Source organism: Myotis yumanensis, unplaced genomic scaffold, assembly GCF_028538775.1.
Source record: "Myotis yumanensis isolate MYYU_CA2020_CCGP unplaced genomic scaffold, mMyoYum1.0.hap1 SCAF_1, whole genome shotgun sequence".
Lineage (NCBI taxonomy): Eukaryota > Metazoa > Chordata > Mammalia > Chiroptera > Vespertilionidae > Myotis > Myotis yumanensis.
In genome coordinates, this window is record NW_027223752.1 from 217,448,633 (window position 1) to 217,460,141 (window position 11,509).

An 11,509-nucleotide genomic window follows, 5' to 3' on the forward strand; every position below is an offset into this window, starting at 1 on the left:
ATTCATATAATTGGCTAGTTTTCTCTTATCACTCATTTTATTTTTTAAAAATATGTTTTTATTGATTTTTTTTAGGGAGAGGAAAGAAGAGGGATAGAGAGATAAAAACACTGAAGTGAGAGAAACATTGGCCCCTTGAGTATGGCTCTTCCTAAGCCTTAGGAGTACCCTAATTAAGTTAATAACAATGTACCTACCTATATAGTTTAAGTTTAAAAAATTTGGCTCTCAAAAGAAATTTCAATCGTTGTACTGTTGATATTTGGCTCTGTTGACTAATGAGTTTTCCGGCCACTGATCTAGACGAGTCTCAACTGGGCTGACTGGGCACTTCAAGTCTCTGCGACGTATCTGTTCCATGCCCGTAGGCTACCTCAGGAATGTCCTCATGGAGATGAGAGAAACACAAGAAAGAGCAAGACCTCTCAAGTTGTAGACTTAGAAGCACCATGCTTGCACTTCTGCTTCATTCTATTACCCAAAGCCAGGCACATGGTCAAGTCCAGAGACAGAGGCAGAGGACACTTCAAAGTTAAATGCCCAAGGGGGTGGATGCAGAGAGGGTAAAAGATTATTCAACTCATCAGCAAGACCTATCAATTCTACCTTAGAAATACTTTCCACACCTGTCCAATACTCCTTCTATCTTATTGCTACCACCACTTCAGTTCACCATGATCTCTCTTACCTATCACCACCTGACTGCTCTGTCCAAATCTTTCTTGTCCATTCCTTCTCAGACCATTCTCAATGCAGCAATGAGAATAAACTTAAAAAGAAAACCTGCTCTGACCAATCATTTAATTAAGTCTGCCAAATGGTTTCCTATTGTTCTCAGGATAAAGGTGAAAATCCTGACTAAGGCCTGAGTTGTTTTCAATTTTCAATTGAGGGGTTATTTTAAAGCAAATAGGTGAACCTGGTGAAAGGGAGAAAGAGAGTGAAGAGGGAGTGTGGGAAAGAGAGACTTTGTAATGACTTCCACGTGAGGACAGCCTGGGACCCCTTTCTCCAACCTCATCTCCTTCTATCCTTTCTTTCACTTTATGGTTGGAACACATAATAATTCCCCAAGTTGTACACTATTTCAAGCCTCTGGGGTCTTACTTGGACTGCTCTGTGTCCATGTAGAGTTCTTTCCCCCCGCTTTTGGTACGGATTCAAAACCCTCTGCCTTTCTCCTTTCCTTCTTCTAGGGAAAAAGAAGAGGGGAGAAGAGCCCTGAGTGGTTTGGCTCAGTGGATAGAGCATTGGCCTGCGGACTGAAGAATTGCAGGAGAGAGAGAGAGAGAGAGAGAGAGAGAGAGAGAGAGAGAGAGAGAAGCAAGGTTTTTGGAGAAGAGCGGGAGGAGGGGGAGGAGGGGGAGGAGGGGGAGAGGGTGATCCCTTAATCCAGCCTGGAAGAAGTAAGTGCAGCTGGCGCTTCAGTAGAGCTAAAGGAAAAGCCAGCATCCAGAGTTTCCTTTCCATGTTGGAGCTGGATCTGGTACAGCATCAGGCTAGTCGTAGTTCATTAGTCCACTGTGTGGAGTCCATGTGTCCGTGAGCCATATGGGTGAATGCAGGAGCACGAGAGCCCCACAAGCCAGAAGTTAAGAGCAAACCAAGAGAGCCAGGAGCCAAGAGCCAAGAGAGTGAACTTCTTTGTTTAGGGGATTACATGTCTCAAATCTTCCTGTGCTTGCAGTGGCCATGCCTCTTCTGGCAAATGACCTATTCCAGGTGTGACTGACAAGCATCTTCCCTATCTCACCCAGATTTGACTGGGCATGCGTCTGTTCTCTCTCCCTTCGTCCTTCCCCAACACCCGCTGTTCAGTCCTTTCCCCTAGCAATCTGGGGGGAATGGACCAGTGGCTTCCTGGGGAGTGTTAAACTGCCACCTCCTGGCGAACTGTGCAAAGGACATGCCTATATTTTTTGGCCTTCCCTTTGCTCATTTTCTGTTATTAATAACTAGGTTAATTACAGTAGTATCAGCTAGACTTCATATAGAACAATAGTTGGTAGCTGGGCATGAGCCACAACTACAGATCCCTTCAGAAATATCAGATATTTTGCCCTCAACAATAATTTACATAGCTGAAGCTTGCATTCATGATGGCTTCATACCCAGCACAAGTCTGAGCATCCTGCTTCAAATATTAATTTCGCTTTATTCGTGAGAGATTTTTCTTCTAAGTTTCGCATCACAGGTGATGTCTATTCTCATGCATGAGTCCACTTGTCATTCAGATATCACAGACTGTTTCTTTTTTTTATTTAATATATTTTCATTGATTTCAGAGAGGAAGGGAGAAGGAGAGGGAGATAGAAACATCAATGATGAGAGAATCATTGATTGGCTGCCTCCTGCATGCTCCCCACTGGGGACCGAGCCCACAACCCAGGCATGTGCCCTCGACTGGAATCCCCACTGGACCCTTCAGCCCGCAGGCCAACTCTCTGTCCATTGAGTCAAAGCGGGTAGGGCTAGGCCAGGGGTGGGCAAACTTTTTGACTCGAGGGCCACAATGGGTTCTTAAACTGGACCGGAGGGCCGGAACAAAAGCATGGATGGAGTGTTTGTGTGAACTAATATAAATTCAAAGTAAACATCATTACATAAAAGGGTACTGTCTTTTTTTTTTTAGTTTTATTCATTTCAAATGAGCCGGATCCGGCCCGCGGGCCATAGTTTGCCCACGGCTGGGCTGTTTCTTTTTAATGAAAGTGTTAGGGGTTGAGGCAAAGAGGCAAAACTGTTCAGTGGTTTTTGTAAAGAACAACTTAAACAAAAGAACACAGTTTATGATTCAGTATTAATTCTGCAGCCATCTTTTAAGCCATAATGACTTCCTATAGCAGTAAAAATAAAGAATACTGTTTTTTGCATTAAGGGTTATTTATTTTTATTATGCAACCTAGTAACACTATTCCCTGAAAGTGAAAATAACTATTTTTAAAAGGTCCCTTTATTGTGGTAAAATATACATAATGTTATTGGCCATTTTAACCATTTTTAAGTGTATGGTTCTATGGCATTAGGTACATTCACATTATTTGCTGCTGTCACCACCATTCATCTCCAGAACTAAAACAACTCTTTTTAAAATGTCTAAAGATAGTTGTTTCATATGCTTAATACTCATTAAAAAAATTAAGTGTTGGCTGAATTAATGAAAGTGAATACAAATATTAAGAGCATATTATTATCCTATATAATTAGAGAGGAATATGCTAATTAGCCATTACACCCTGAGGCATAACAAAAAGCACTTCATGACCAGATCACGGATCAACAGGAGGGTAGGGCAGCAAGGTACAATCGGGCTGCAGAGAGCTACAGGAGGGGTCAGGGCAGCAAACTATGAAAGGGGTGGAGGGGGAGGGGGTGGGGGGAGGTACAGGAGGGTGGGGCAGTGGGCGGAGAGCTACAGGAGAGTGGCAGCAATGTACTGGCACACGGATTTGTGCGTAGGGCTACTAGTAATAAAATAACAGAGTATCTTGAAATATTTCATTTTCCTCTTTTTTCTGCTGTATTAGTTTTCTATTGCTGGATAACAAATTACCTGAGGTTAGCAGCTGAAAACAACCAATATTTTACATTCTTTTTATTATATTAAACTAGGGGCAAGGTGCACAAATTCATGCACCTTGAAAGGAACTGTGGGCCGAGAGGTTGCAGTGGGCACAGGGGTGGGTCTTGGCCCATCCTCTGCTCCCCCACCTGGTCCCTCCTGCCACAGCCCCCGGTCCCCTGTCTGCCAGCAGCCCCTGCTCCCACCACTGCCACTCCCATGTGCTGACAGTGCTGGCCCCTCTCGCACCCGCTGACAGCACGGAGAGATTGGGGCCGGACCAGCAGCAGGTGCGAGAAGGGCCAGCGCTGACAGCAGGTGCGAGTGGCGGCTGCTGCCCTGATCACCCCTCAGGAGCAGGGGCAGGTGGAGAAACCCTAAGGGGTAATTGGGGCCAGCACCTGCCACTTTCACCCACTGATGGTGCCAAGTGATAGGGGCCAGCGCCAGGTGCCAGTAGCGGGTGTGAGTGGGGCCAGCGCTGGCAGCAGATGCAAGCACTGGGAGGGACCATGGCACGCAGGAGCAAAGAATTTTCAGTAACCACCAGAGGCTCACCCCGATGACAGTGTCCAGCACCCTGCCTTGGTCTGGCATCCCCGCTCACCTGCTCCACCATCCCATCACAGGCGATGCCTGTCATGTTCTGCACATGCCCCTGGTGGTCAGCACACATCATAGCAACTGGCTGTTCGGTTGTTCTGCCATTCGGTCTATTGGCATATTAGGGTTTTATATATATATATATATATATATATATATATATATATATATATATATATTTATACAGATCTTCAAAACCTGATGAGTGTATTATACGGACTTTACATCTCAATTTGTAAAGTGCCCTGTAGCCCACATTCACATACCTGCTGCACGAAGACACATCGGTGATGATGACTGCCTGGACCTGAGCACTTCAGAGCTTATTCTAGATCCCAGAAGAAAAGATTACAGCATAAATGCACACGCACATGGCAGTTATGCCAATTACACTCAATTCCCATTGTACCATCAGATTCTGCAGGAGGCCCATGACTGGTCTGAGCCCCATGAAATCCCTCTAGTCCAGATGGAGGAGCTGGGATCCCCAGGCATGGTCTTGGACAACATACAATGGGAAGATGTGGTCCAGCAAATATTAACATTCCAGAATCTTGTCTGCTAAAACAAGAAAGGCTACTAAGGTTGGCCAAGATACAGTCAACATTATTATTAACTAGAGGCCTGATGCATGAAATTTGTGCAAGAGTAGGCCTTCCTTCCCCAGGCTGCCGGCACTGGCTTCCCTCTGGCACCCAGGACCCGGGCTTCCCTCACAGCCCCGGCTTCATTCGGAAGGTTGCCTGGAAGGACGTCCAGTCTAATTAGCATATTACGCTTTTATTATTATAGATAGCTTATTGCAGTTTTAAGAAAAGTGTTGCAAACTAGTACTGCAACTCATATATACCCTGAAGCATAGCTTCCGTATTTCTATAGCCTATTTATTCTCCCCACCATGAAAAGTTAATGCTCATACACTGGTGATGTGACTATATATTGGTAGAGCCATCTTGAAAAACAAGCAAAACTAAAAATGTACATATTCTATGCTTCAGCACTTCCATCCTAGGTATGTAACCTAGAGCAGGGTCTACAGATTTCTTTCTGTAAAGAGCCAGGTGATAAATATTGGGGCTTTGTGGGCCCCAGATCTCTGTCATAGCTACTCAACTCTGCTGCTCTAGTTGGAAAGCAGCCATAGATCACAAGGAACCAAATGGATGTGTTTATGTTCCATTAAAGCTTTATTTGTAGCCACCAACATTTGAATTTCATATAATTTTCACCTGTCACAAAATAATGTTCTCTTTCTTTTTATTTTTTTCAACTATTTAAAATGTAAAAATTATTCTTAGCTTGTGAACCATACAAAAGCAGTCAGCAGAGTGGCCCGCAGGAACTATTTTGTACATATGTGTAGTGAGAGGCTCACTCAAGAAGTTTCCAGCGGTGTTACTTGTAATAGCAATTAAATGGAAAAGCCACCACAGAAGCACAATGAGCAATAGGTTATGACAGATTCATAGGATGGAACACAGCATAGCACTGAAAATGCATGAACTGCAGCTACTTGCATGAGTATGGATAGATCCCAAACACTTAACATTGATTGAAAAGGCAAGTTGCAGAATTTGTGCAGTATGGTAGTTACATTAAGGACAAAATAAAAAGGGGGGGAGGAGGCAAAATTAAGCAGTTCATAAATGATAAAACTATGAAAAAAGGCAAGGAAATTACAAATAACATGATTCAAGAAAATGGTCCCCTTAAGGGTGAGGAAAGATGAAGATATATTAAGAAAAGCATATAGGAGCTTCCTAGTTACTGGAGTATTTCCATTTTCTAAATTTTCATGCTGGGCAGTCAGAAGTTCCTTTCCTCCTCACGCTTTATAATATATACTATATACTATACATATACATATGTATATTTTACTTAAACTATAATCTAATTTTAAGAAAAGCCTGAACACTGACAATTTGAAGTTGACATAGCAGTTTGTTCCACAGATTTGTTTACAAATTAGTTTCGCCAATGGATCTTGGTTCCATAGGCAAGGGTGCCCTCTTCAGGCAATATGTCCAATGCTGTTAATGATTTTGAATAGAAAATGTAAACTTGAAACTACCCAAAACGCATAGAATCACATGACTAAGAGGCACGTTGTGAGGTTTTTATGTCTATTTTTAACGAACCCAAAATATTTTATTTTTAGAAATCTCTAGGGAAGCCTCCCTTTTTCCCTATTTTTACTTAATAAAATGACTTAGTTTGGTCAGTTTTAAAAAAATCCTCTTCTCCTAATTTCTATTTCTAAATCCTTTAGAATTCCTTCCTGGAAGGTTTAAGGTACAACTACAGAAATGCACATCATGAGATGCCCCCCTTAGCCTGTGTTAGTGCCAAGAGGTGGGAAAGGCTGTGTTTCTTGTCATTGTCAATCGCTTCTATGTTCTTGCAAGAATTCTATTTTCATTCAGAGAAAGAAAAATACTCACATCTTAGATCTTGTGGGAACTACTCTGGGTTATCAGAATATTTAACACATGGTTCCATTTACTACATATATTTATGCTATAGTCTGTGGAAAGGACCTAAACAAAAACTACCATTTAGTCAGTAATTATTAAAAAGATGGTTGTGGACCTAGATAGACACTTTTCGAAAGAGGACATACAGAGGGCCGAAAGACATATGAAAACATGCTCAAAGTCACTAATTATACGAGAGATGCAAATCAAAACAACTATGTGGTATCACCTCACACCTGTCAGAATGGCTATCATCAACAAATCAACAAACAACAAGTGTTGGAGAGGATGTGGAGAAAAAGGAACCCTTCTGCACTGCTGGTAGGAATGCAGACTGGTGCAGCCACTGTGGAGAACAGTATGGAGCTTCCTCAAAAAACTAAAAATGGAACTCCCATTTGACCCAGTGATCCCACTTCTAGGAATATATCCCAAGAAACCAGAAACACCAATCAGAAAGGATATATGCACCCCTATGTTCATAGCAGCACAATTCACCATAGCTAAGATTTGGAAACAGCCTAAGTGCCCATCAGCAGATGAGTGGATTAAAAAACAGTGGTACATCTACACAATGGAATACTACGCTGCGGTAAAAAAGAAGGAACTCTTGCCTTTTGCAACAGCTTGGATGGAACTGGAGAGCATTATGCTAAGTGAAATAAGCCAGTCAGAGAAAGATAAATACCACATGATCTCACTCATTTGTGGCCTATAGAGAACAACATAGACTGATGAACAGGGACAGATCCAAAGACAGAGAAACAGCAATCAGACTATTAATCCCCAGAGGGAAAGTAGGGGAGGGTGGGGGTAAGGGGAAGAGATCAACCAAAGGACTTGTATGCATGCATATAAGCCAAACCAATGGACATGGACCACAGGGGGATGAGAGCATGAGTGGGTGGGGGGAGGATGGGGGTTAATGGGGGGGGGGGGGAGGATGAGGACACATTTGTAATTCCTTAACTAATAAAGAATTTAAAGATAAAAAAAGATGGTTGAAGTTGTGCATTAGAAGCTTGGAATTAATAAATCTATTTTTTGGCCCAGCCATTATAATTTAGTTAAATAAAATCCATTCCATTGTTAACCCACTCAACTGGCACTTATTTATGATGATTATTATTACAACTGTTGGTCAAACACCTTATTCATTCTTTCAGATCATCTTATACCACCACTGTATTAAAAATAATCTGTTTTGAAAACCCCTTTTTTAAAAAATTGTATGTCAGTTGGAAAAAATTCCAAACTATTTGTTTTTGTTTTTCTTTCATGGATTGCATAGACTTAATTTCTATGAAAGGTTTTTATTGGCCCTGAAATTGTTTTATAGGAAAACATGTTAGTCGAGTAAAAATATGGGTTGCACTACTTTGAACATCTTGTACTGCTTTCATTACGTGTGGATGAACAAAGTGGCCAGCAGAACGTCCAGTCCTAGAATTTTAAAATGGAATGCGATTGCAGAGAGCATCCTGTCTGCCTCGCCTACGAGGGCAACTGCATACACTGAGTCCTAAAGTGGTCCCTTGATTTGTCCCAACTTAGCCAATGCTAGGAATTGAGATAACTCCTTTAACCAGTTTCAAATGAACCTAAGTAGTGGGGTGGTTTCATCTTAGTGAAGCAGGTTCTTTAGTGGGCACTTGGCTTGCCCAGGCTTCTACCACTGGTAGCTGGGAGGCGGTGTTGTGTAGTGGGAAAAAGCTCCCACGCACAGAGCGCTGGGAGCTCCTGCCACTTGGTGGCAGATTGTGAACAAATTACTAGGGATGTGAATGGGAATGATGACACATACCTTTCAGGGTTGTCATGGGGCTTAAAAGAGATACACAGAGCTGGGAACACAGTAGATCTTCAGTGAATAGTAGCTGTTCTTATTACCAGCTGTATATTTTTATTAGCTGTATATTTATATTATGAGCTATATATCTTATGTATTATTTAGTTGTTATTAGCCATATTTTTAATGCTTATATGCATTTTTAATCTGAAACCCATCTTCCTAATTTCTAGTTATGTGCCTTTAATTCTATCTATTTTCCCACAGACTCTAGCAGGGTGACTCGAACCATATTTAATTCATCGGTGCCTCAGTTTCTTACTTGTGTTAGGAGGGAGGGGTTGAACCAAATAATGTAAAAATCCCCCCTTTTAGTCCTAACTTTCCATGTGCTTACCAGTTGGTTTTTTTGGCAGCCCCACATCGCCAGTTCTCAGAGGGTCTTCAGGTTCAAGTGATCTACATCACCTCCTATAATAATTAACTTCCCTGACTGCCCCATGAAAAATATTGGATTGAAAATCATTGTCAAGAGTTAAAGAAAATGATGATGGTGGGGATGGGGGATAAATCACTGCTTAATAAAGACTGTCAGGCAAGCAGAATACTAGGGCTAAAAATTGATTTGGATTAACTTGGATCTCTGTTTCCTATTATTTATTAAAGTAAACTTCAGATGGGTCAAAGAGTTAAATATTTAATGCTGATTTATTAAAGGAAAAAAGTCCTTAGAAAAATGGAATGCCAAATTTAATCCAGCTGTGGAGAGAGATAAATATTTGATGCTTGAGAAGTATAGGCTATGCCCTGGCCAGTGTGGCTCCGTGGTGAGAGCATCAGCCTGTGCACCAAAGGGTCTCAGGTTCAATTCCCAGTCAAGGTCATGAACCTGGGTTGCAGGTTTGACCTCCGGCCCAGGTTGGGGCAAGTTTGGGAGGCAACCAGTCGATGTGTCTCTCTCACATCAATGTCTCTCTCTCTCTCAACCAAATGACTCTCTCTCTCTCTCTGTCTGTCTTTCCCTCCCTCCTCCCCTCTCTTCCAGTCTCTAAAAATCAATGGAAGAAATATCCTCGGGTGAGGATTAACAAAACAAAACAAAAGAGAAGTATAGCCTATGACCAGAGCTGCAATACATATGATCAAATATGGGAAGTCAAACTAAAACTTGTGCACATACAATGTAATGAAATAGATATAGAAAGAAACTAACAGGATAGAGGAAACAAATGTGACAACATGTGATAAAAGCTTTACTCTTCAAATATAGCAAGCACACCCACACAAAAATCAACAGGTAGCATTCATTTGGCAGGCATGAGAGGTGATCCCAGAACACAGCATAATGCATTGTCGCATGGAAAGAGTCTATGAATCAATAGAAAGAAGGAATCTATATATATAAAAAGCCAGCTATGGTAACGCCATAACGGCCAGTCGCTATGATGCCCACTGTGGCCAGAGAAACAGCCGATCAGGGGGTGGGGCCGCCAGCCAACCTCCTGAAGCCCCTCCCCCGCTGCTGGCCCACCCCTTATTGGACTCTCCCACCCCGATCAAGGGTGAGCCAGCTGGCCAAACACACTCCCTTTACCCCCCAGCCAGCCCCGCCCCCGATCGGCCTGCCCCACCACAATAGGCCTACAGCCCCTTCCCCTGACTGGCTCCACTCCCTATTGCCCCCCCCACCCCACCCCAATAAGGGGCGGGGCTGGCCGGCCAACCTCCTGCAGCCCCTCCCCCTGCCTGGCCCCACCCCAGATCGGCCCCCCCCACCTCAATCAAGGGCAAGGCCAGCGGACCAACCACCCATGGCTCCTCCCCCAGGCTGCTGGCCCCTGATCGGCACCCCCTACCCCATTTGGGAGCAGGGCTGGCAGGCCAATCGCCCATAGTCCCTCCCTGATCGGGCCAATCAGGGAGGGCCAGCTGGCCTACCTCCTGCCATCTCCTCCTCCCAACCAGCCCAGCCCAGATCCTCCCAATTGGGGCCGGGCCAGGCAGACCCCACCCATGCATGAATTCGTGCACTGGGCCCCTAGTATAAAATAAGGCAGCAAAGATTAGTAAAAATCATGTTCCATGGAGCCAGGTCTACACGGTCACCGTGGGAAAACACAACGTGCTTTCTCTCTGCAGAAGGGGTCTGTCTCTCTGGAGTATACGTTTCCAACATGTAGCAGCTCTTTACAAACTACTCCTGCCCTTTAACCCACTCATTCTATTTTGGAAACATACCCTAAGGAAATACACCTAAAGAAAACATCAGTTGTAGAAGCACAAATATAGCGGCACCATTTATAATAAAAAATAAATAAATAGAAAAGGAAAGAGAGTTTATTTTAGCAGAAAGAAAAAAAATAGGGGACACATATTCATATAATACACATTGACATGGTCTCTAGGCAGAAAACGTTTATGTGGTCTGTGTAAACACTTGGGATTGCTTTTACAAAAATAATCTTAAGGTGAAGAAGAGAAGCACAAAGTAGCAGTTACATGTTGATTGCAGCTGTAACCATTCATGCAATGGTTGTTTATTCAGTCGCGTTTATGTCTCCTGGACTCGATTTCCTCTGTGAGGCGGATGACTAGATTGTTTGCTGAAAGTAGTACTTAGGAGAGGAGGGGCAAGAGACGATGGAGGGGGCCCTTGGGTCTAAGAACTGAAGTAGCTGCTTTGGGGGCTGGGGTAGAAGCCAAGTGTTCTTAGAAGGACGATGGCTGAGGTTACAGAGGGTACCTTTATTCCAGTCTAAAGAATAATTTTTTTTTTCCTGGCACTGATCCGAAGTCAGAATATGGAAGCAAAAACGGGGGATAGAGTCAATAGACAAAAGTTAGAATTTGCAGAGCGGTGAAAAGAAAGACAAAGGAGCAAGGGAGTTGAAGCATTAGTAAATATACCATCAGTCATATGGTTGAAAGTAAGAGAAAGGAACCATGAACTTCAGTAAATAATGAATAGCTCAGAGCTCAAAGAAAAGGTTAGAGAATCGGGCTTAACAAACAGATGGGAACCAAGGGAGATCAGGCAGCCGACACAGGAATGAATGACCAGGACACCCTGCTGAGTGGCCG